Source organism: Candoia aspera, chromosome 1, assembly GCF_035149785.1.
Source record: "Candoia aspera isolate rCanAsp1 chromosome 1, rCanAsp1.hap2, whole genome shotgun sequence".
Lineage (NCBI taxonomy): Eukaryota > Metazoa > Chordata > Lepidosauria > Squamata > Boidae > Candoia > Candoia aspera.
Window position 1 is genome coordinate 274,709,725 of NC_086153.1, and position 27,490 is coordinate 274,737,214.

Sequence of the window (27,490 nt, forward strand, 5' to 3'; positions counted from 1 at the left end):
ATCTTTAATTTGTACATCCAAATCTAATTGTACATGTATAAAATAAATGGCAACAGTAGAGTAAATTTTTAAGGAATAGTTCAGACTTCCTAGACCTAAATCCATATGTTAAACCTCCAGAGCAAAGCCTACTAAAATCTCTTTTCCTATGAGATTCTGAAAACCATGTAGTCTATTCTGTAGGATTATTTGGATAAATCTTTGAAACTGAGGTTAGAAGTTCTCAGAGTAGTCATTTGTGATCTCAATATGTTTCTGTAACTGTATGTAGAAAGATTTTCCTGGAAGTATCTCTGTCCTCTCCCTTCCCCCTCCTCCACACACAAAGTGGCTGTATCCTGTTATGCAACTTTATGATTTCAACTGTACACTTCTATTTTTTTTCATATCCTGTGATACTGATTATATACAGTATAAGTTATAGTAAATGCTTAGTGGTTTATTTCTATTGTTTTCGGTCTTAAAGATAGACATAGAATCCAAATTGCATCATGTTGTTTATTAATTTGCCAAATGGAAAATTAAAGTGTTGTGCATGGCTGAAATAATTCCTCATTAAAATGTAGTGGAAATTACTTTTATCATTAGAAATAATGGTGCAATATTTGTAAATCATTCTTGTAGAGCAGCCTTTCCCAGTATAATGCTCTCCAGATGTTTTAGGAATAGATTTCTCATACCAGTGGGAAGGACATTGCTGTGAACATTGTGTAGAATTATTTTTATCACAGCAATGAAAGTGAAATAGCAGCTATGTATATCTAGTTTGGAGGAATATAAAAGGCATCTGTTTCAGTGCTCTATAAGGTAAGGATTGGAGAGACCTTCAAATAGTGGCAGCTAAACATAAAGTACTACTAAAAAACTAAAGGAGTAGTGCATGAATAAGTTTTGAGTAAGTCATGCATTTCCATAATGAAAACCAGTGATTTCTGATTCTAATTATGAGACTAATAACTCTTATGAAACAATAGTTTGTTTCACACAGCATTATAACCTCAGATTTATAGTCCAAAAGTTAAGGTTTGTGCAATAACATGAGATTGTTGCAACTATTTCTTGGAGAGCAAGAAATATAGCAAAAGTTGAGTATAATAAGTACGGCCTACTGTATGTTAACTTTGAAGTCCAAGGTAAGTTCAGCCTTTACATGACAGGATTTCACTTTTTAGAAGCCCAAGGTCTATTCCAAAAGACAATAAATCAGGTATGTATCACAATGAAGCGTGTTTTTTGTGTCTGTTACCTATACATTAACTGGAGGTAGTTGGTCAGATGCCCCTTGATGTGTTGCATGCACATCTATGTTTTCTGGAATCCCTGGTTGAAATGCTAGCATTAGTTAGCAAGGAAAATGAAGCTGTTCCAGCTAAGGTAGATATTGTAATTTATGCAAAGTATGAACAGTTGTTTGGGGCTGAGGGCTGTGTTCTCTGAGGACTTTGAGTGATGTTATAAGAGATCACACTTCAAAAAGTAGGTCAGATCAACACAAAGAGTAGGCAGACAAAATCAAAATTAGATTTGATTTGAAGTTTAACAAAATTAACAAACCATAATTAATATATGCATTGTATGTATGAATGTATGTATATATCACCACTTACCACAAAAAAATCAAGATTTTCCCAACCTTCTTTAATGAGATTTATGGAACGCCAGTTATTTTACAGGAACACCCAATCCTATTGACCAAGGTGAGGTATAAGATGGTAGTTCAGGGAGTCAAGCCAGTTTTCTATTGCATGTTAAAAGACAATATTCCCCAACCTGCTGCCTTTCAGACTATAATTCACATTAGTGACTGTCAGTATTAGAAATCAGGGATTACAAGAATTGTTGGGTTCTTGGTGATCTCTGAGCATCGTTGTTTTCTTCCAGACATTTCATTACCAGACTAGCTAACAACATCAGTGTGAGGGAGACTAGGATTTAATGGCTGTTTATGTAGAGTAGCTTAATCTGCCAGTTTAGGTGGTACCAGCGAAGAAACGAGGGAAGGGAAGAAACCAGGTGTCAGGCTCTGCCTGCTACCCAGTAAAAACGCAGACGCTAGTGTAGGCTTAGGTTCTGGTTTTATTTGAGTAACAGTATGCGTGCCCTTTAAGAAAAGCTGAGAGTGAGTGGAGCGCGCCGGAACGGGATTTAAATAGCCCGCGCCGGTCAGCGCTCCACCCCTTCTTACTCCGGGTGCGCCCCGAGCCCCGTCGGTTCTGTTGCCGGTAGGTGAGGGGTCGTGGAGCCCCTCCTGTGCTTCGGGCGTTTCCTTGACTGTTTTCCTGGCCGGTGATGGTTCATTGCCGGGCGATCAGGTTCGTAATCTCTTTGACAGCTCGGGCGCACCTCGTGGTCTGGTCTTGTCAATTACCTTCTTTGCAACATTGTATCTCTCTCTTCTGCGCCTCCAGCTAGAGTCGATACTTTGTTGCCAGCACCTGTTGCTCTCTTTTGTTAGCTAGTTGCCTTTTCCCTTAATCCGCCCGGTACCCATTTCCCTGCATTGTCATGCGAGCCGTTGCGATGTCACAAGCATCGCAATGGTGATCATGACACCAGGGAAGAAACAGGGAAGCCATGCTAACACCCCCCCCCCAGTTCAACCCTGAGCTTCATATATTCTCTTCTATTGGAATTACAAGAGTTGTAGAGCACTGCTCCACCCCCAGTCTCTCCAAAACAGTGCCCCATACCTTGTAGGTTACAGCAGTGGCCGAAGGGGAAAAGATTATAAATTCTAAACAAAATCCATATTTTAATACTGTAGGAACTGGAACACAATGTAAATAATTTCCATGCTGCCCACATTTCCCCTCAGCTGGAGTAAACAAAATCCTGTTGCCCCCAACTCTCCATAAAAGGGGAAGAAAAGAAATAAACCGCCCAAGTGGTCTGAGGTCTGCATGCGATGTCTCCTCTGCCACAGAGAAAGAAGAACTAGACAGAACCTCAACTGGGATGGGGCGAAGGGCATTTCAGTGCTTTGCAAAGCTTCCTTGTTGTGAAAAGGGAAGTTCTTTCATAGATTTGGGTTGCGTCACCACTGAGTTGAAGATAAATTAGCTGTGTTGCTTGAACTCTGCTGAAGTTATGGGGCTCCAGAGATTTAATCCTACTTTTGACTTGGTGCAGAATCCTCATACAGAAGTCCCTGTAGCTGAAACTATATGAAAAATACCATGTGGGATCAAAGTTGCATACGTATTTATATCTAAATTAATATTGATGAGTGATTCTTACAGTCTGATTTAGGCTTGAAGGTGAAAGGTCCCCTGTGCAAGCACCAAGTCATGTCTGACTCTTTGGGGGGACTCCACTTTTGTGATGTTTTCTTGGCAGACTATAGCGGGGTGGTTTGCCATTGCCTTCTCCAGTCGTCACCTTCCCCAGCAAGCTGGGTGCTCATTTTACTGACCTCGGAAGGATGGAAGGCTGAGTCGACCTGAGCCGGCTACCCGAGAATCCAGCTTCTGCTGGGATCAAACTTGGGTCATGGGGAAAGTTTTCAGTTGCAATACTGCTGCCTACCACTCTGCACCACACAAGGCTCTTAAGTTAGGCTTAACCATGCTAATTGTTAAGCCATTTGGAGTTAAAGACTTTGGCTGATCTACTGCAAATCTATTAGAGATCTACTTAGAGTAAATCCTAATCAGTCTTTATAATACCCATTGAATATACTGAGTGCAGGACCAAGTTTCCTAAGCAAAATATAGTATGGACCAGTCATTTGAAATTAGCTAAATTTTCACTTCAGGCTCAAGCTTATGTTCAAAAATAATGCTTAATTATTGAAGTATTGATTAACTTCAAGGTCAACTGTACTTCCTATTATTATTAATGTTCTGTGTATTGCTGGAAGTAAGTGGCAGTATACAAACATTACAATAATGAAATAAGCACAATTGGATACAAATTGAAGGAATTGCCTAGCTTCCTTTCATCTTTATTTATATAATCAGTTTTTGCCCCTGTTGTAATAAAATAATAATTTTCATAACTAGCATATATGTCATAAGGATTGCGATGTTTTGCTTTATTATTTGACTTAAAATCCATTAATTGTAATGAATTATTTATCTTAAAAGTCTATAGATGACATCTATATGTATGTAATGTCATTTTTTTTCCAAGTAAGATGTATTATCTATGAAGTTGCAATTATTGCAATTTTCTTTTTTCTATTTTTTTTCCAAGTGCTTTTATTTTACTTTGCATTTGGTCATAACAAATGAAATTGGCTTATGTTTCTTAAATGAATAAATCATCTCTGCAATTTTCCTTGAATGACTAGTATTTGGATCTTTAAACTTTTGTGCATAAATACATCCAGTTGTCAACTTACTACTTTGCTTTGCTGTACTTTGAACTTCCTACTATTGCTATCTTTATTTTGCTTTATATTACAAACGTATTTCTTGTGTGGTCTCACTTCTTAAACTTTCTCACAATCCAAACTGCCTTTGGCCATCTAAGCTGTGACCTCATTAAATGAAGGAGAGTTGAGAAGAAGTGTTATTTCTCAAATTGTGCCTCCCCTTCCATTGATGCTTTTAGATGTATTCTTTTATACATGCTTTTAGATGTATTCTTTTATGCTTTGTGCTTTATTTAAATTGCAAATAATACTTTGATGTAATTGATGAGACCATCTTAATCTATTCTATATAGCAAGAACTCCTTGAGGTATAAATTTCTATATATTCCCCTAGGGAAAGAGATCTTATGTTGTTTCTGTATGTTAAAGAGGAAAGATAAACATAAATGTTGGAAACTACATTGTCTGCCTTAATTATATTTACCCTCATCATAAGAAAGGAAAATGTGTGCTGTATTTTGCATATATTTATTTGTTTATTTTCAGGACACTTGTATAGATAACATGAAAGAAAAGTGGTTTACACAAGTTCATCTGTCGGACTTCAAATATGATCTAAAAGGGATAGTGGTTAGTATATACAAAAGATGGTGACATGAGCATGAAATTTAATTTTGAACTCCTTGTATATTTAAAGTCAAAAGGAAAAGTGTTCCAGACCTTTATGGAAAGCTTTAAGGTCTGTGCTTTCTCCATATGGCTTTCTTTAAAAGCATTTGAGTTTTCTAACCTCATTGCTTTTCATTTTGAACTGAAATTAAAGCTGCTGAAGTATTTCCCTAAGCTTCAGAAGAAAACCTTTGAAACCATTCAGTAATGTTAAAACTATTTATAATAAGTACTATTAGAATCTTACTGTTTATAATACTTCGTTCTCCAAAGTGTGTTTGAATGGTACCAACTGTAGATTCATACCTTGTGTTATATGCTCTGATTCAATTCTCTTCTAAAGATTTATTGATTTGATCAACATGTGAACTTTAAAATTGAATAGAATTTGAAAATGCTTTAGCTTTGTTAATGTTTTGACTTGCTGCCTTATTTTATCATAACTGTAATAGGTTTATGATATGTAATGGTATTCTACCCTGGTACTTAACTAATGAAGGACAAGGCACAAATAGTGTACACAAATAATTATGTATTCATATATATTTTTCCAGCCAGTGGATTTTGGCCAGGATACATAATCTTTTCTGGGCTGACAACCAAGCTTGGCCTTTGATCAGTGTACCAAGGGCCATACTTCAAAAGGTAATGGGGTGAAGCCAAGACAAAAATTAAACTTGATTTCATTTACTGTTAGACTTAGTTAAAATTAAGTATAACAAATACAGTTGCTTTGTAGTCATGTATTTAGTAAGCTTCCCATTCTGTAACATTAAAAATCTCAATATGGAAATAACCTTTGAAGAGAGTCACATTCGGAGGTCTTGGAAGCTGTATTTGTCCCTGTGGCCTCAGTTTGCATGCCTCTACTTTTTCTTAAATGTGTTCAGGAACACATTGTGTATTTAAGAAAAATGCGGCTGTGATGTCTTGGTGTCTTTAATAGTTTTCACATTGAAAACTACTGAATTCAAGTTTGTAGGGTATAAAGGAGGCCTAGCATAAATATAATTGACATCGATGTAATAGGATTCTTCCTGGGAACTGCTAAGTGCTAGATCCAGTCCCACATGCCATGCATTCTCATAAAATTCTTCTTTCATGGAATGAGAAGCTTTGATGATGGTGACTCATGTCCTTATACCTCGAGGGTGGAATACTGCAATGCGTTTTAATGGGGCTGCCCTTGAAGACTATTTGGAAACTGCAATTGCTGCAGAGTGCCATGGTCTAATTGTCATGGGTGAGAGCCATTACAACCATTATGACACCAGTTTTGTATGTGATACCTGGTTACTAATAGGTTTCTGTGTATGATTCAGACTGCTGTTTTTGACTTATAAAGCCCTGCATGATTTGATTTTCAGATATCCCTAGGACCATATCCTTAGGTGGAATCTGCCCACCCTGTTCACTCAATAAAGGAAAGGATTTTTGGGTTCCCCCTCTATGAGAGGGGGCTGTGGAGGGGAACTTGAGAGCAGAACTTCTCAATTTTGGGCCTCACCATTTGCAATCGTCCCCATCAGGGAGCCAAATGGTTCCAAATCTGCTGGTATTTAGAAAAGCAATGAAAATTGTCCTATTCTGCAGGGCCTTTGGATTGTGACTGATATATTGTCCATTGGTAGAGAGTGCTACTTAGTTGTATTTTATCTGTGGTTTCTGTCTTATTTTTTTATCATTCTGTTGACTGTTTTTAGCACTATTATTATTCAGTGGACTTGTTTATATGTGAGCCATCTGGAATCATTCTGAAATCTAGTGGTATATAAATGCTATAATAAAATAAGTAAATAAAGAGAGTTCTTCCTTGCAAAATAACTGATCAATTCTTACTAACCAAATTATTCTCTTCCTTCCCCTTCCCCCCTTGCAAATGCTTGGGCAGATCTTGTCAGTTTTAACTGGCTGCATTACAGAATACAGTTTAGAATCTGCTTCCCTTTGGGGGAAGCTCAACGTAGTGAGCATAGATGATGGCCTTGAAGGACAGAGGGAAGATCCATTACCAAGGAAGTGATCAGATAAACAAAGCTTGAGCCCAGGCAAGAAAGTGCCTTACGAAAATACCTCAGACAGCTTCCCACCCCTCTTAATTCACATGAGGAAGGCAGGGAAGCACATTCAGACTTGCAAGGTTTTGTTACTATAGCTGCTACAATAAAAGGTCTAGACCTATATGGCATTGGTTTCTTAGTCTAGTCTACCTTATAGGGCTGACATTCAAACACAAGTGGGAAAATGAGTGCAGTTCTCAAAGTAGTAATCAACAGAGTTACTGACCAACAGAGAGTTGGTACTAGACCTTTCTTGGAGACTGCTTTCTTATTGCTAAGAGAGACAACCTGAATTGGGTGGCTCAGACCAGAAGAGGTAGCCACCTGGAGTTTGTCCCTATTTTCCTAGTAGGCACCTTTTTGGTCTTATAGCTGGAAAAACTCTGAAACAGTTGCAGGTTTGTAACACTTTTCTTTGAAGTGTGATGTGTAGAATGAATTTTCATTTAACAAACACACATTTCTTTCAAACCCTTCAGCTCAAATTATATGATAGAGTTCTAGTTCTATGGCATCTTGTGGTGTATGCATCCTGGAGGTACAGAGGTCTCTCAGGAACGTCTCTCCACCCACAACAGTCTTCTAAGTAGTATACTTTATGCAGAAGGAGTACTCTGAGGATGCTCTGGTTTTAATTATCTTGTTCTTTATAGGCCTCCATATTCTCAGTGCAGTCATTTTCTGTGTCTCTGAAGATCTGGCTGAGTATGGGAATATATTACATCAAGAAAGCTTTGGGAAACTGGCTAGATTATTGCTCTCCTTGGAGAGAAGACTAAGCTCAATGATGGCTTGTACTTGTCATAACACTGCTGGTACATATGTACTTTACATATGAAATGCTTCGTATGCAAATGTTTACCTATGCAAATGTGAAAACTATTACTTTAGTTCTAAATCTTTTAATTTCACTGAATAAGGGTGTTATTTATCCTATCAACACATACCATATGATTTATGTTTGAAGCTATTTAGTCTTTTGCTGTATTATTTATTGAATTGAGGCCTATAAAAATATTAATTTTGTTATGAGGGGTTTTTTTGTGGGGGGGCTTCAACTCAGTGTTAACTCCTGGCAACTTCCTGGAGAAGTCTCTGCAGTTTTCTTGGCAAGATTTCAGAAGTGGTTTGCCGTTGCCTGCTTCCTAGGGCTGAGAGAGAGTGACTGGCCCAAAGTCACCAAGCTGGCTTTGTGCCTGAGCTGGGATGAACTCATGGTCTCCCTGTTTCTAGCCTGGTGCCTTAACCACTACACCAAACTGGTTCTTACGAGATTTTTATTTTAACTTTGGGGATTAAAGACTACAGTCTTTCCTGGATGGCATGCTGAGGGTGGCACTCTAAAGTGAGCAGGGCTACAGTAAATTACAAAAAATGTGTAATTAAATACATTAATGAATAAAATAAATATTCTGCCTCCAGCTGTGGCCACTCATGTGCTTACAGGAAGTCCGGAAAAAGAATATGAAATCTTTAGCTTTCTTTTACCTTTTCCCATTTTCCCTTAGCTTTTACTTTACCTTTCCCATTTTTTCAATTAACATTCAATATAAACTATCCTTCTATAACCATATATTAAAAATCTCCACCTTTTTTAATCATCATGGCATTTGAAAAAAAGAAAGAAAAGGTATAGTTTAAAAAGGAAGCAGGACACTGGTATTATATGGGCCATTGTGGGCCACTGTTTGCTGAAGCACATTAACATTGTAGAAATTTGGCTTTCTTTATTCTACCTCCTCCTGGTCGATTCATACTGAACAATCATTTTTCAAATTTGTATAGGTAGTATCTTTATTAGAGTTAGTTTGGTATAGTGGTTAAGGGTGCCAGGACAGAAACCAGAAGACTCTGAATGCTAGTCTGTGTTCTGTTCTGAGTATGAATCGACCAGGAGGAGGTAGAATAAAGTTATTTATTTTCAAATTCACAACTATTTATACAAGTTAGGACTTAGTTCAAATGGCAGCAGTAATAGTCATCTCTCAATCCCATCCTGGCAAGGAGGTAGAACAAATCTGGGCTATAGAGTTCTGGAACCTCGTTGAATAAAGTTCTGATGTAGCACGTGGCAAGGCAGCAAGGCTAGGCTCAGTTCTGAAACATGGCAAGGCGATAAGACAAGACTCAGATCGTGGCAAGGCTAGACTCGGCTGTGGAGTGTGGCAAGGCGACAGGGCAAGACTCGGCTGAAGAGCGCAGCGAGATGGCTAGGCAAGGCACGGCTGAAGAACACAATGAAGTGACAGGACAAGGCTTGGCTGAAGAATACCACAAAGTGGCAGGGCCAGACTCAGTTGTGGATCACGGCAAGGTGGCAAGGCTAGGCTTGGCTGTGGAATGTGGCAAGGCAACAGGGCAGGGCTTGGCTGCAGAATGTGGCAAGGTGGCCAGACAAGACTCAACTGAAGAACACAACAAGGTGGCAGGACAAGACTTGGTGAAGAAGAATGTAATGAAGTGGTGGGGCGAGGCTTGGCTGGAGAATGCAGTGAAGTGGCAGGATGAGGCTTGGCTGGAGATCACAGTGAAGCGGCAGGATGAGGCTCAGCTGGACGATGCGACGAAGCAGCACTAAGCACGTCCAAGTGCAAAAGGCAGGACTCAGTTGCAGCCTCTGAGTCTTTGCAAGTGTGGACTGGCTCAGAGTTCGTGGACTCGGCAGTTGAAGGTGCAGGATCAGACTGGAGATTGACAGATGCAGGCTTCAACGGAGCTTTCAGCAAATGGTTGTCTCTGGCAACCCGTTCCTGGTGCTGGTGTCCTTTTATAATGTTACCTTCTGTCCTGTTCAGACTATGTAACCAGGCAGAGTAATATCAAAAATACTCTTTATTAAATAACTATTTATAATAAATTCCTTGAATTACAAAGAGCTGGGTTCAAACAAGACTAACTGGGCCACAACGATACAGCGGAACAGGACTCCCCAAAGGGAACTGGAAGGCTGGAAGAGACTGGAACGCAAGGTGCTGCTGAAGCTAGAGACACAGGTCTCGAACTGGAACAGTACTTGAGTTGATCTGGCACTGGAACACTGGGTGGGACTGATTACCCACGCCAGACTGGAAGCCAGTAACTGGAGTCTTGAAGCAAGGCTACAAACTGGAAACGAGGTTGGACTCAACTAGAAACTCTGGACTAGCTTGGAGACTTGGAGCAAGACTGGAACTTGGAGCAAGGCTAGACTTGGCTAGAAACCCTGGACTAGGCTGGATCCTCTGGACTGGAGACTTGGAGCAAGGCAGGAAACTCGCATGTCTAAACTGGGATACGGTTCACAACAAGATAAGTGTGAAGCTCCTGAGCAATGCTGAGCAGCTGAAGCATGGTTGCACTGCACTGAAAGCAAGCCGCAGGGCGGAGGATCAAAGGCATGAAGAAGCTGCGTGGAAGATCGCAGAGTTTCAAGGCTGGATGCAAGGCTGAGATTGCTGGGCACGGCAGACACAGAATCCTCGATGGCCGCAGAGGCAGGATTCAAGTCCTCTTCAGAGCGGAGCAAAGGCGCTGATTCCTCTTCGGCAACAGACGCTGTCTCCGATGCAGGCAGGGACTCTTCTGCTGAAGCTGCAGGCTTGTGGGATCGGTTGTCTCTGGCAGCTCGCTCTTTGAGCATCTCCCTTTTATTCAGATCCTTCACGCTGCCTTCTCTTTCGCACGCTTTTCCGCCTGTCATTGGCACGTGCTGATTGGAGGATTTGAATCCTCCCTGAATCCTGGCCAATCAGCACCTTGGACTCTTCCTGCACTGCTGGCTCGTCTTCAAGTTTCTTTTTCCCCGTTTCAGCCTGGTAAGTTTTTATTTTCTCCTCTGACTCAGAAGGAGTTTCGCTTTCTGTGTCAGAGGCAGGCTTGACTCTGACACCTTCCCGCCGTTTCTTATCCGTGGCCAATCGGCTTCTTTCTGTTTGGCACACTTTTCAGCTCGCCTTTCTCATGCACTTATAGGTGGTAGCGAATCTTCCTCCTGACTTTCACCAATCTGAAGCTCCGAACTTCCCCGCCTTGCTGAATCATGCTCTGTTTCAAATTTCCCACCTTTAGCATTATTACCAGCATTCAACTCCAACTCCCCCTCCTCCAAATCAGAGTCAGAATTCATTCTGTCAGTCTGGCCTTAGGCCCAAAGCCAGCTGGGTAATGTTGGGATGGTCACTCTGTCACAGCCCTAGGAAGGAGGCAGTGGCAGTTCACTTCTGAAAAATGTTGCCAAGAAAACTGTATGGACTTATCTAGGCAGTTGCCAGGAATCAAGACTGACTTGAAGACCACACACACACATGCAAAAGTATGCATTAGAGAATGCTTGATGTTTATTAAAAATAAAACTAATACTAAAAGCATTTTGCCGGCTAACTTACACTAATTACATATTATAGGTAGCTTGCTTAATGACCACAATTGGGACTGGCAACTCCATCGCTAAGCAATGTGGTTGTTAAGTGAGACATTATGTGACCGTGACAGACTTAGAATCTCACTTCAACTGCAGTCGTTAAGCGAATCACCTGGGTTGTTAAGCGAGAAATCACGTGACGGTGACTTGCAATTTTACTGCCGGTTTCTCCATTGCCTCTGCTTGTCCTAGCCGGCTGCAAAGTGCACAAGTGGTGATCACGTGACTGGGGCACTGCGACAGTTGTAAATGCCCACCAGTTGCAAAGCGCCTGGTTTTTGCTGGCTGAGCTCAACAAGGACGGATTATAAATCTATCTAGATCTATAAGCATATGAGACATTTTCTCAATGGTTTCTTTTCAAGGGCTTTTGTGATGGTGGCAGCAGTCTTAACATGTATGTTACAACATGCTTTGTTTATCAAAACACCATTTAACTGAAGAAGTTGTGGCCGTTTTGCATATACTGTAATTTATATGGTCTTTTAAAAAAAACACAAACTTATGTGACAGTGAAACATCATAACATACGTAGTGTCCAGAATACATCTGCCTGCATTATGGTGCAAAACATTTGCTAGACTCACAAATAAAAATGTATTATTTATTTATTAAACATATTTCTATGCTGCCACAATCAAAACGGCTCTTGGCAGCTCACATAGAGTATGCATGTAGCCAGTAAATAAATGAAAGCCTTAAGGAAAACAAAATCAAGGAAAATGAAACTGAGTTATATAACTTGCATAGCCTTCAATCATGTTTGGCCTTGTTTTAGTGGAAATGTCATGAAATGGCATACATTGTGTGGTAAATTGAACTGAAATAATTATGTTTGAACTTTATTTGGTTGTGTTTTGGATTTTTTTAACAAATTGAGACCGTACCTGAGTTGCCTGGTATATTCCTGGAAATGTTTGGGGTTCATTTTTCAAATCCTTTATCTTAACACTTGGGTATATTTTGTGTCACTTGCTTTCTTGCAGGATTGCACCCTTATTTGTGATGCTTATATCAAACAAGAAATGACTTGAATTTCTTTGGTGAAGCAGGATTGCTGTCTGGGCTCTGTAATAGCTTTGTAGTAATAGCAGCTTGACTCACTCTTAAAATTCATCTGATTTTTCTACAAATGTGGTTCTTAGTTAAATCAAAAATAAATGTTTCTTCTGTAGATGCCTTTTGTGCTTGACTTCCAGTGGCAAATTAAGAGGGCTGTAGAGGTTACATAAACCTATGATAGCCTTAGGTGCAGCATGGACTTCCACCTGTAATACAGATAGGATGCTTGGATAGGTCTCAGATTAGAGAATAAATTCATGAAGTCAAGTCATACAGTGTAAGAATCTGTTTAAAATTTTGTAAAGGGTGATATCCCATGTTTCAGAAGAGTGAGAATTGTTTTTGTCTTGCCAGAAGCCACAGTAATTACACTAATTGTGCTCTGTTTTAAGAATTGAGGCATGCTGCTTGTCCAGTAGATAGGTTGATTATATTGATGAAAATTGTTTATTTGACATCAAATGTAATATATACTTCCTCTACGTTATATTATTATATGTACAAGATGTAAATATGTACTTGATCAATTGGATTGGGAATGTCAGGGAAAAATTGGTGTTTCATTTTACACTTCCTTGAAAACTATGTGATACAGAAATTGGTAAACAGGTAGCCCTGAGTTAACAACCACTCATTAGTAACCATTTGAAATTACGATGGCACTGAACAAGTGGTGGTTATGACTGGTCCTCGAAGTTCCCACTGTCCCAGCATCCCTGTGGTCACGTGATCATGATCTGGGCACTTGGCAACCAGCTTGCGCTTATGACAGTTGCAACGTCCCATGGTCACATGATTGTAAGACCCACCCTCTCCGAGCCTTGCTGTGCTCATGCTGCACCTCCCCGACCACTTGTGTATTCTTCCTGGCCACTTGCGCACCCTCCTGCACCCTCCCACCTGGCAGTAGCCACCCCAAGCCCTGCCATGCTCATGCCACGCCTCCCTGTCACTCGCACACCCTTGCACACCCTCTCCCACCCAGCAACAGCCACTTACCTGCCTGCTGGCCTGCTTGTGAACTGACTGGGATTTGCAACTTCCTGCAAGTAGAAGGGAAAATTTGTAGAATGGAAAAAACAGAACAAATAAACAATTGAACATTTTTTTTAGTAATGGCAATTTGTCTACTCCTCGAGAAGTAATCTGTGCTGAACAATTTTCACCCAACTGTGCTGGACAATTTTTGCCCACTCTCCAATCTTCCCTTAGGAAAGGTTTCTTGTCGCAGCTCCAGAGAACCCTGGAAGAAGCAAGAGGTCATCTGGATCTCTTTCAGTCTAAATTCAGACCTGGGTATGGGACCAAAACAGCATTGATCACCCTTGTAGATGACCACTGATGGGAATGGGATGGGGGTAGTGCATCCATCCTTGCACTTCTGGAACTCTCAATGGCCTTCGTTACCATTGATCATGATATCCGGCTGGATTGACTTTGAGAGTCGGGAGTAGGCAGCACGGTGTTGCGCTAGTTCTCTTCATTTCTTCAGGGTCAGTTCTAGTCACTGTTGATAAAGGGGAGAGATCCAGCCCATGGCCTCTGCTTTGTGGGATTCCACAGAGCTCGACATTCTCTCCACTCCTATTTAACATCTACACAAAGCTGTTGCGTGAGGTCATCTGATGGCATGGGGTGAGGTATCATCAGTATGCTGGTGATGCCCAGCTTTACATATCTTCCCCTGGCCGACCAAGTGATGCTGTGGAGGTTCTGTCTCAGTGTCTGGAGGCTGTGAGAGTTTGGATGGGGTGAAGAGATTTCAGCTCAGTGCTAGCAAGAATGAGTGGCTCTGGGTTGTAGGACTTCCAAGCTCTGGGAAATTTCTATCTTTGGTTCTAGATAGGGCTGACCTCCCCAAAGAGAACCAGTACACAATTTGGGAAGTCTTCTTGGACTCATAGCTCCTGCTTAAGGAATGCGTGACCAGAAGGACTTTTGCACAGCTTCTTGTTGTGTGCCAGTTGCACCTGTTCCTGGACTGGGAGGATTTGCTCAAAGTCACTCATGCCTTAGTCACCTCTTGAGTGGACTACTGCAATGTGCTTTACATGGGTCTGCTCTTGAAGAGCATCTGAAAGTTGCAGCTGGTTCAGAATGCAGTGGTGTGGGCAGTTATGTGTGCTTCTCAATCAGTGCAAGTTACATCTCTGCTCTGTGAGCTGCATTGGTTGCCAGTATGTTTCTGGATTCAATTTAAGGTGCCGGTAGCTATCTATAAAGCTTTCTGTGGCATTGAGCCAGGTTACTTAAGGAACTGCTTTCCCCTGACTGTGGCTACCCATCCCATCATATGTGGCAGGTGAGACATGCTACGGGGTCCCATCCGTTAGAGAGTTCTGTCTAGTGGACCCAGAAAGAGAGTCTATTCTTGTTATGTTGGATTGGGATGTTTGTTTATGGTTTTTTCTCAACTGCTGATTATGTATTTATTATTAAGCTGTTATTAGGCTGTATTTTTAAACTGTGTTTAGCTGCTCACAGTCCGAAAAATGAGATGGGCAGCCATATAAATTGAAATAAATACCATACAACACCATAACCATGGCCAGTAATAATAATAAACCCTAGAGTGCAATACAGTATAGAGTGAAGAACAGAACTGAACTAGGGATGAAGAAAGGCCAGATTTGTATGAGGTGGAATAGATTATGGATGGTTGATTTATATAACTTACAGGATTGAAAAATGGGTGTTTGGGTTGGATGCTAGATTTAAGTACAGAGGAATGACAGTCCTTTTCATCTGAGTAGAAAAAGATGAACTACATCAGAGGAAAATCCATAGAAGTACACTTAATGGAGAACAGCTACAGTTGCTGATAAACTGAATAGATTTAGATTTTGTTTGTGTGAGGAATGTGCATTAAATTTATTTTCTGAATCAGGCTGTTCATTCCCAGTAAAGCTGGCTTTCTTTATGAAGTACTTTTTTCAGCTGCTAGTTACATTTGTCACTCTCATAAGAAGTGAACTCTCCTAGTTAGTGGCAAGGTCATTATAATTTATATTATTGTTCATTTTTATGAGAAAATGTAAATGTAAGCCTTATAGATGACTGTGAATTTGCCAAGCGGAAGAAAAACCTTCTTAATAAAATAATTGACTGAACTTGGAAAGCACACAAAATGCATAAACTCTACTTGACATTGGCAGTCCAACTGGAAAATCCTCCCCTGCATTCCTGCAGTTGTGATGAATTGCTGGAGAGCCTTTCTGTCCGTCACACTATTATTTGGCTAGTGAAGCAGCAGGCCTTGTTTTCCTGTACCGTTTTTGTCCCAGGATTTTCTAGAATACATTCTGGAGAAATCCCATCAGTGAGATGTTGTCTTGATGGTTAATCTGTATTCATGATGAAAGGATGTTCCTACCCAAGTTCGGTGCTGGAATTTGACTCTTCTATTGCAGTGTTACCAGAGAAGCGAGGACGTCTTATGAGCTGGAAATGAAAGCCCCTTGAAAGTGGGTGTGTGTTTATTGCGGATAGCAGTCTTTAGCTGCCAAGACTAAGACCTTACAACAAGCCTTTAATGGAGCTGGAAATGAGGGATAAACTACTTTAACCCTTTGTTAGCTTTATTGGTAGTTTACCAAAGTAAGATATTAGAAGCCAAAAAATTCTCCAGTGCAAAGGATCTCTTTCTCTCTTTTTCTTTTAAAACTTGTATTCCTTCACCATGTATGATAGATACATAATAGAGTAAAGCTAGTATAAAGGACATGTCCCATTCCAAATTATAACACAGCTAGAGAGAGGGGAAAAATGAAGATAACAAAACTACATAACCATCGTCCAAAAAATCTTGTGTCATTTTAAAAACTGACAAATTTATTATTGCATGTTGTCTTGGAAGAAAAGCTTAAAGATTTGTAAAGTCCTACAAGATTCTTGGTTTTATTTTAATAAAAAAGGAAGGGGTAATAGAGATAAATATGAGCAACACACAATGGAAATGTGCAGCTGCATGCTGGAGGGATCCATAATTTCAAAATATATTGGAATCCATCAGAAAAAGGAGGGGCAATTTGTGCTGGCTATGAATTGGATAGATTAGATAGATTAGTATTACAGAAATATGGGGTGTGGGGTTTGATTCAGATTTTGGGGTGAACAATGACAACATTTTGACAATTTAGGAACCACTAGTTAAAGTATAACATACTTCTCTTTTGTTTAGCTATCCTTTTTATAGTCAGAGTCTGGAGAGGATTCAGTCAGAGATGCCAGCTATGTAGTTTGTGCACATAATAAAAGGACTCTTATGGAGAAGGGATAGAGGAAGGGTGGAGGGTGTTATAAATTTAACAGATTTAGTGCTGCAGGTGTTTGCAATTCTTCAATTTTTCATCAGTCAAAAATGTGAAATACTACTAAATAATATGCCAGCAGTTTAAAAAAAGTAATAAGCATTATTGTCAATAGTTTTTTTATTTTTGGATTTAACCAGGGAAACAACAGTAGGTGGCAGAATAGCTACATCTAAAGATCATGTTTCTGTTTGCACTGAATGAATATAATGATGAGGGAGAAATATGCTCTATTCAGAATTGGATTTGTTAGATAACTTACTTGAGAATTGTTCCACAATGGATATAGGATGTTTTTTAAAAAGTTGTTATGAAGCCCATATCCTCTCTAGGTTTTTGGTTACATTCAATCAGAACATTATTTTTTATATATTTATAGCCCACTTTTCTGCTAATTAATGCATTTAATACATTTATACTATAAAAATGCATGTATTAAAATTCTGTACGTCATTAATACTTGTAATCTGCAAAGTACAAAAACAGGTTTTTGAAAAGTATTATAGGTAAATTTGTAGTAATTGTTCATTGACTAAGCCACTTTATCAACTATTTTTATATCCTCCAGTATATTTTTTAACATGTATACCTGAACATATGTCAAAAATATAACTCACTAGGGAGTTGGACTTCATTCAGTAAAACATAATGTGTGAAATGGCCCTCAAAATAAGTTTCAGCAACTATTCCAATTACCTGCAGGTTCAGACTCAGGTGAGTTCTAGTGAACAAGTAATTGGTAGGGTGGAACCACAACAAAAAAGATGCTACTTTTAACTTATCTTGGAGATTATTGAAATGTCACAAAGGCCTTGGATAAATTAGTTTACTAATTTAAATATTGCACACATCCAGTATCATATTAAGTGAAGCTAGTTTCTAGTCCTATAAATGTACACTGTTAACATATATCCATTGTATCTTTCTGGGGTCTTCAGCAAAGGATTGTTACCTTGTCGTGGTGCTGGAGCTTGAGCACCTCAATGATGCCATGAGCAATACCGTGAAGGGCCACCCAAGACGGGAAGGTTGTGACAGAGAGGTCAGACTAAATGCAATCCCTGGGGAAGGTAATGGCAACCCACCCCAGTATTCTTGCCGTGAAAACTAAATGGATCAGTACAACCAGAGATATGTTGGTATACCATCGGAAGATGAGACCCCCAGGTCGGAAGATGGTCAAAATGCTACTGGGGAGGAACAGAGGATGAGTTCAACTAGCCCCAGATGTGATGACGCAGCTAGCTCAAAGCCGAAAGGACGGCTAGCGGCCGACAGTGCTGGTGGTGAATGGCGAATCCAATGTTCTAAGGATCAACACATCATTGGAACCTGGAATGTAAGATCTATGAGCCAGGGCAAATTGGATGTGGTTATTGGTGAGATGTCAAGATTAAAGATAGACATTCTGGGCATCAGTGAACTGAAATGGACTGGAATGGGCCACTTCACATCAGATGACCACCAGATCTACTACTGTGGACAAGAGGACCACAGAAGAAATGGAGTAGCCTTCATAATTAATAGTAAAGTGACTAAAGCAGTGCTTGGATACAATCCAAAAAACGACAGAATGATCTCAATTCGAATTCAGGGCAAGCCATCTAACATCACAGTGATCCAAATATACGCCCCAACCACAGATGCTGAAGAAGCTGAAGTAGAGCGGTTCTATGAGGATCTGCAGCACCTACTGGACAACATGCCTAAAAGAGATGTTATTTTCATCACAGGAGACTGGAATGCTAAGGTGGGCAGTCAAATGACACCTGGAATTACAGGTAAGCATGGCCTGGGAGAACAAAACGAAGCAGGGCATAGGCTGATAGAATTTTGCCAAGACAACTCACTCTGCATCACAAACACTCTCTTCCAACAACCTAAGAGACGGCTTTATACATGGACTTCACCAGATGGACAACACCGAAATCAGATTGATTACATCCTTTGCAGCCAAAGGTGGCGGACATCTGTACAGTCGGTAAAAACAAGGCCTGGAGCTGACTGTAGTTCTGATCACGAACTTCTTCTTGCACAATTTAGGATCAGACTAAAGAGATTAGGGAAGACCCACAGATCAGCTAGATATGAGCTCACTAATATTCCTAAGGAATATGCAGTGGAGGTGAAGAATAGATTTAAGGGACTGGACTTAGTAGATAGGGTCTCGGAAGAACTCTGGACAGAAGTTCGCAACATTGTTCAGGAGGCGGCAACAAAATACATCCCAAAGAAAGAGAAAACCAAGAAGGCAAAATGGCTGTCTGCTGAGACTCTAGAAGTAGCCCAAGAAAGAAGGAAAGCAAAAGGCAACAGTGATAGGGGGAGATATGCCCAATTAAATGCAAAATTCCAGAGGTTAGCCAGAAGAGATAAGGAATTATTTTTAAACAAGCAATGTGCGGCAGTGGAAGAAGACAATAGAATAGGAAGGACAAGAGACCTCTTCCAGAAAATTAGAAACATTGGAGGTAAATTCCAGGCAAAAGTGGGTATGATCAAAAACAAAGATGGCAAGGACCTAACAGAAGAAGAAGAGATCAAGAAAAGGTGGCAAGAATATACAGAGGACCTGTATAGGAAGGATAACAATATCGGGGATAGCTTTGACGGTGTGGTCAGGGAGCTAGAGCCAGACATCCTGAAGAGTGAGGTTGAGTGGGCCTTAAGAAGCATTGCTAATAACAAGGCAGCAGGAGACGACGGCATCCCAGCTGAACTGTTCAAAATCTTGCAAGATGATGCTGTCAAGGTAATGCATGTTATATGCCAGCAAATTTGGAAAACACAGGAATGGCCATCAGATTGGAAAAAATCAACTTATATCCCCATACCAAAAAAGGGGAACACTAAAGAATGTTCAAACTATTGAACAGTGGCACTCATTTCACATGCCAGTAAGGTAATGCTCAAGATCCTGCAAGGTAGACTTCAGCAATTCATGGAGCGAGAATTGCCAGATGTACAAGCTGGGTTTAGAAAAGGCAGAGGAACTAGGGGCCAAATTGCCAATATCCACTGGATAATGGAAAAAGCCAAGGAGTTTCAGAAAAACATCTATTTCTGTTTTATTGACTATTCTAAAGCCTTTGACTGTGTGGACCATAACAAACTGTGGCGAGTTCTTAGTGGTATGGGGATACCAAGTCATCTTGTCTGCCTCCTGAAGAATCTGTATAACGACCAAGTAGCAACAGTAAGAACAGACCACGGAACAACGGACTGGTTTAAGATTGGGAAAGGAGTACGGCAGGGCTGTATCCTCTCACCCTACCTATTCAACTTGTACGCAGAACACATCATGTGACATGCTGGGCTTGAGGAATCCAAGGCTGGAGTTAAAATCGCTGGAAGAAACATTAACAATCTCAGATATGCAGATGATACCACTTTGATGGCTGGAAGCAAAGAGGAACTGAGGAGCCTTATGATGAAGGTGAAAGAAGAAAGTGCAAAAGCTGGCCTGTAGCTAAACCTGAAAAAAACCAAGATTATGGCAACCAGCTTGATGGATAACTGGCAAATAGAGGGAGAAAATGTAGAAGCAGTGAAAGACTTTGTATTTCTAGGTGCGAAGATTACTGCGGATGCTGACTGCAGTCAGGAAATCAGAAGACGCTTAATCCTTGGGAGAAGAGCAATGACAAATCTCGATAAAATAGTCAAGAGCAGAGACATCACACTGACAACAAAGGTTCACATAGTTAAAGCAATGGTGTTCCCCGTAGTAACATATGGCTGCGAGAGCTGGACCATAAGGAAGGCTGAGAGAAAGAAGATCGATGCTTTTGAACTGTGGTGTTGGAGGAAAATTCTGAGAGTGCCTTGGACTGCAAGAAGATCAAACCAGTCCATCCTCCAGGAAATAAAGCCAAACTGCTCACTTGAGGGAATGATATTAAAGGCCAAACTGAAATACTTTGGCCACATAATGAGAAGACAGGACAGCCTGGAGAAGGTGCTGATGCTAGGGAGAGTGGAGGGCAAAAGGAAGAGGGGCCGATCAAGGGCAAGGTGGATGGATGATATTCTAGAGGTGACGGACTCGTCCCTGGGGGAGCTGGGGGTGTTGACAACCGACAGGAAGCTCTGGCGTGGGCTGGTCCATGAAGTCACGAAGAGTCAGAAGCGACTAAACGAATAAACAACAACAATCTTTCTGGGGTAGACAGTATGCAGAACAGCTGCTTTTAAATAAGATTAATTAAGAGAACTCTTGCAAAACAAAACTACCCTTTTATCCTTCTCTGCCTCATTATTGTGTTCTTAAAGCTTTATGTATTACTGCTCCATCTGTTTCTTTTTATAGATCAAAAATGATCCAAGTCATTTGAAAGTTTCTTCCTCCATCTTCCTATCCTCTCTCCATTAAAAGAATTACTTTCGGTTCTTTTCACCTGAGTGAAATCTTCCACACTTTCACTTCCATTTTTTCCTCTTGCTGTATGCGCTTTTATTTACTGAAGGCTACCATCTTGCACTTTTTTTCTTTTGCACATCATCAGCTTCTCACTTTCCCATAGCTTTCAAATATGCCACTGTGTCTTTTATCTTCAGAAAGTATCACTCAGTCCCTCCTTCCTTTTGTTCCAAGTCACTTGAACATGTGGTCTGCTTACACCTTCTATAATTCATTTCTCTCCTCTGATTGCTCCCTTGACCCCTTTTGGTCTTTTAATTCTACCAAACCAAGTCTTGCAAAATCACCAATGGCTTTCTGGCTGCTGAACTGAAGGTTGTATTTTCTGTTCTTCTATTTGATCTCTTACCAAGTTTTGACATTTGAGCTTTTTCTTCTTTAACAAATTCTGCACTTTTTAGCTTTCATATAGTTTTTTTCCCCCCTTACCTACCTTGGACCTTCGTCTCTGGTTTACAGTCGTAATTCCTTCTAGTACATGGTAATGGGTGATTATTATCTACAGCCATAACACAGGCAGAATAACATTCAGACTGGTTTACTTTCCTTTTGGCATGTGGCATGGCTGGTAGATAAGGATTCTTAATTCCTCTGACAGCCTTGGACTGTAAATAATCTAATCAACTATTTATTACTAGAAATTAAGAGGCAAGTGTTTTTGTAAGAAAATAATTATCAGCTCCTTGCTACTTCCTTAGTTTGGGGAATTCATGAAGGAGTTAATACTTCCTGTTTCCTTTCCTTAGTCTAAGTCACACACCACCAAAGCTGCTATTAGCTCTGGAGTGGAGGGAACAAGATAGATACGGCATTTTTACTGATCTCTGCACTCATCTGACAGTTATTGGAAGACAGATTGGGGAGAGATTTTAACTGTTTCTTCTCAGTACTTAACCTTCAAAAACGACCACTTAAAAGTGCTGGTTAGTTGTATTTGTTATCATGAAGAAAATATTTACACACATTTCCCAATTTATATCTAGTTTAGGTGTAAGTAGCAGTCTTATGGCTTAAGTCTTCAAGAATCACATGAGAGGTCCCTCGGAATGTATTTATTAATTAGATTTATATCTCACCTTTCATTCAGGAGCTCAAGGCAGTATATATAGTGCTTCCTCGTGTTTTTCTCCACAGCAGCAGTCCTGTGAGGTAGCTTGGGCTGAGAGAGAGTGACTGGCCCCCAATAGGCTCAGGAAACTGAATCTAGGTCAACAAGTAAGTTCACACAGAAGCTTCAGAGAAATAGAGATCAGGAGGCAATTAGTCAGAAGTTGTATCTTGATTAAAAAACAATAAAATGTATAGGCTGCCTTTCTGGACAAAAAACATTCAAGTTGGGAAACAGTAGCATAAACATGGAATTATGATAATGATAGAGTTTCTTTCAAGTTCTATTCAGCTTTTGAAGACTTCATTGACATGGACATGTTGGGGTTTTTTTTTTTGGCAACAGTGTCTTTCTTCAGGGTATTTTTTTAACCTCTTACTCTAACCTACTGCCTTGGGCTTCCCCGGTGGTCTCCCTTCTAAGTATTAACTGGTCCAATCCTGCTTAGCTTTCTGAGATCGACCAAGGATGGCTAGGTGCTAGCACATATTAGACACTTTTACTAAACTTTAATATATAATTCACTCAACACAGAAAGTGTTTTCAGACCTACAGCATTAAAAATGTACATCCAATGAAAGCACAAAAGTTGAAAGTTAGTTAAAATAGGTAAGCTGAAGGGCAAGATGGATTCTGCAGTGTTGTATCTGAGGTCTTTACGGCTACTAGTTATAAAGATGGGCCTTTCAGCAGGTCCTCTAATACTGAACTCTAGCTTCAAAATGGTTCTTAATGTTTATTTTGGCTAACCCAGTCCCAACAAGTAAGACATCCTCAATTTGGACATCAAGAATTCAAAAGTGTCACTATTTCTCTTACAGTGAAAAACCTCTTGTGTTTTAGGGTTATATCTGAACCATTCTGAAAAGTACAAAAGCCTGAAATTGATTTGTAAATCTTGGCAAACTGTTAATACCTGAACAGCTCAGAAAACAGCTTGAACATCAAGAGCAAAGGTTCATGCAGGTGGGATTAACTCTTCCAGATTAATAAAAACTTAGGCAGAGTTCCAGTAAACTCTTCTAGAGTTCACAATTTTGAAATCAGCTATCACAAAGAGCAAAACCTTCCTAATCAGGGCTTTATTATTATGCATATCAAACATGTGAATTCTGTATTCCAGCTTATTCTAAACAGCTTCAGGAGGCAGGCTGTTATACTGCTTAGTAACTCTCAAAGTCAGGAAATTCCTCCTTGTTTTGAGTTTGGATCTCCCCCTATAAAGCTTCCACCCACTGGTTCTGATCCTACCCTTGGGTGCTATAGAGAATGAATCCATACCTTCTCTGTGACGGAGCTTCAAATATTGGGAGACTGTTCTCATATATCCCTTTAGTTTTCTGTTCTTTAGGCTAAACATGCCCAGTTCCTTTAACCACTCTTCATAGGCTTTAGTCTCCCAGCCCTCACCAACTTTGTCATTCTTCTCTGCACTATTTCCAGTTCCTAGTATCCTTCTTGTATTATGGCAACCAGAACTGGACACAATATTCCACTTGTGGTCTGACCAGTGCAGCATATAGTGGAACTATCACTTCCTATGATCTCTTTCCCCCCCCCTTTTTTATTGTTAATTGTTCAAGATATAATTAAGGCATGTAATGCAGAATATAAGACCGATAGAATACAAGTCTAAAAAAGAAACAGGAAAAGCTAAAATGGTGCAGCAATAAGCAAAAAGCATATCAGACCAGTAGCTTCTGACCTTTTCCAGAATAGGTATAAAAGTACATAAAAGTTAATATCTTACTATTAATTAAACATTTAGTAACATTGTATCTCTAAAATCAAACCATTCAATCATCAAAACCTAAAATCAAGACTTCATTTTTTTGTGTTACAAGCGAATAGTCCAAGAGCGGCTTCCAGATGGAAACGAATCTAGTTACAGTGTTTTCTCTTATCAATGCTGTCAGCTTAGCCATTTGTGCCAGTTCCATCAACTTAATCATCCAGTCTTCCATTGAGGGGATTTGTGCATCCTTCTGTCTTTGAGCATATAAGAGTCTTGCTGCTGTTATCATATATAAGGACAGAGTTCCATGTTGCTTTTCAAGCTGTTGGTCCATCAAACCCAAGAGCAACAGCTCCGGTTTCAATTGTAAGTCCACTTTAAGAATCTTTTGAATAGTACCACATATTTGGTTCCAGAATTTCTTGCTTTTTCCACAAGTCCACCATAAATGATAGAAAGTTCCTTCCCCCTGTGAGCATTTCCGACAGACATTTGATATCCCATTATACATTTTAGACAGCTCATCAGGAGTTAAATACCAACGGTACATTATTTTATAAAAATTCTCTTTTAAATTATAGTTCCAAGTGAATTTCAGACCTTTGTTCCACATGTTTTCCCATCGTTCTATAATAATATTGTACCCAAAATTCTTAGTCCATTTAATAATACAATCTTTAATATATTCATCTTATTTGCCTCTATATACCTTAAAAAAAATCAAACCAACTTTGAATCATTATGGAAATCATACAGCCTTGAATCAATCCACGTACTTATTCTTAATTTCTTATCTCACCTCATAATAGACCAGAACATTAATTTGTCTCCATATTATATACAGGACATTTTTTATAAATGAATCAAGGAGTGCCCCCCTTAGAAAGTCTGCAAAAAACTTCTCACATAACAGAGCTATCTCATTCTCGAAATAAACCCTGAGACAAACAGACCAGTCGTTATCTTGCAAGTCGAATTGCAGCTCCTTCCTGAGTAGCACATATCCATCAGTTAGCATGCCTTCACGTTCTGGATTCTCACGATCGGGAAAAATGCCTCCTTCTTGATATATCCTTCCACTTCCTTCAGAAAGCCCTCAGCCAATTGATACCTTTTAAAAATAATATCCCTAACATCTTGCAAAATATCTTGAGTAGTTTCATGGAGAATTTGTTTGAAATCAGCATGCAGCTCGGCAAAGAGTCCTGAAACGGTCCCCGTAAGGTCTTCCATAATCCAATAAATAAAATCTAGCTCCCTATGAAAGACTTCCAGAAGCTACTGAATGATATTGACAAAACAGAAAGTATGCAAACCAGCAGATACAGCATCCAAGGAAAGTGAGCAGAAAGCTAAAAACTCAAAACATCAAATTAAGCGTGTAGGAGAAAGTTACATCCTTCAAGTTAGATACAAAAATAGTAACGGAGAGGTGCTTATTTTTTCCTCAGTCCTCCTTAAATTTTAAATGGGAAGTAAGCCAGCAGTTAAAGGAAGATTTTAAGGGTAATCTAGAAACATTGATGTTTAACAGCAAGAGCTTCATTTCTTCTCACTGTGGAGAGGTACAAATCTTAAAAATATATAAATTGAGTGATTTTGGAATGAGAAGGGCTCAACCTAGTGTCCCAAAGGGGCTTCAGCGTGGTCTGGAAAATGGTGGTATCCCCGACTCCTATCTCCTCTTACTGGATTAGTGCCAATGCTGTTGACAATCCTCAGGCTACGAGGTGACGTTCCAAAGTACAAATGGGGTGATTCAAAATGTTTTCTATCCATGAAAACACTCTAGGGCAACAGGAAAAGTTTGCCTGCACCCCCAAAAAGAGTCCCACACTTCCAGGTCTGCCCGCTGAGCTTGCGGGCAGTCTGTTCAGTTGGCCATCTTCCCTTCAGTTTCATGTCCTATGATCTCAACACTATACATCAGTGAATGCAGACCAAGATCGCATTGACTCTTTTGACAACTACAGCACAATGCTGGCTTTCTGGCTCATGTGTAATCTGTGATCTACTAGGACACCCTGATCTTTCACATTACTACTACTATCAAGCCAGACAGTGCCTATCTGTTACTTGTACATCTGACTTTTTCCTCCCTAAATACAGAACCTTGCATTTTATTGCCATTGAACTACATATTCAAGTCTATCAAGATTCTTTTGAACACTTCTGAAGTGTTACCAGTTCTCCCCAGCTTTGTGACATTTGTAAATTTGCTGAGCAGCCCATTGATCCCCTTATCTAAAACACTTTTTTTAATGTTAGAGCTCAGGACAGAACGTTTTAGTACCTCCTCCTATGTAGGCATGATATCCTCAGGACCATGCAGTGGATATGGTTGTTCAACCAGCTGCGAATCCATCTGGAATCCATGCCACGTTGTTCCATTTTATCAAAAAGGAGGCTCAGTATAAGAATTGTGTTCTTAAGGCACATAAATACCTAGAAATGGCGTTGAAAGGAATATTAGACATTATCATGTGGAAGTTTGCATATAAACAGGTTTTTCAGTTTATGATTATGAGGATCAATAATGGAAAGAAAAGGCGTGAACTTTAATAAAGCTTTAAATTATGAGGAAACTCTTAACCTTTGCATTTATCCTTTGCATCCATTCAGAATGTATCAAGTGAGAAAAACAATGAAAAGGAGTCCTGCTGCCCAGCTAATTAGTCTTCTGGTGATGGGGAAAAAAATGACATATCAAGTCTATAAGAAGTCCTGAAACAGCAATTTTGATTGGGATCATTGGGCATTTAGATGGGCTATAACCTCTCCACCCACTACCCTTTGATCCTGGTAAGGTTGAGAGCAGCAGTATTCTGTGTATGAGAGAGAAAGAAGGGGGAAAGTATCCTTCCATGGATACTTATGGGACCAGTGTAATGTCACTTTAAAATGGCTTATAATTCCTGTGTTTATGACAAAGTAAAGGGTTGTTCTATAAATAATCTATTATATGGATGAAAAAAACAAGTATCTTTTCATGTGAAAATACAGATATAAGTAATATAGTGGCTGATATCCCATTGCCAGTGTATTTTGGATGGGATAAATTGATGTAATGTTAAGTCATAACAACCTTGTGGGCAAAATACCAAATTTTGGTTAATCAGATCTCCTTCACAATTCTGGGCAAAAGCCAATAGCTAAAGGGATCTATTGTTAATTTTTTAAATGCTGAACTGATTTCTAGTTGGTACTTGTTTTGGTGATCTTTGGAGAACATCACAGACTGAGGCATACAATGGTGTTTTGCAGTAAGATAGAACTGCCAAAATTTGCTTATGTAAAATATTAATTTTTTAATCTTTAAATGTATTCTTCAGGAGGCTCAATGTATGAACACATGATGTTGCATCATACCTAAAACCAAGTATGTGTTAATCTGCCGAGTTTTCTTACAGCA

General features: G+C 39.8%; 1 protein-coding gene across 1 annotated transcript in view; it reads left to right on the forward strand.

Annotated features, from left to right (window-relative positions):
- The window catches only part of RAD51B (RAD51 paralog B), a 395,049-nt gene that overhangs the window by 84,847 nt on the left and 282,712 nt on the right, over nucleotides 1–27,490 (forward strand). The window lies entirely within an intron of this gene.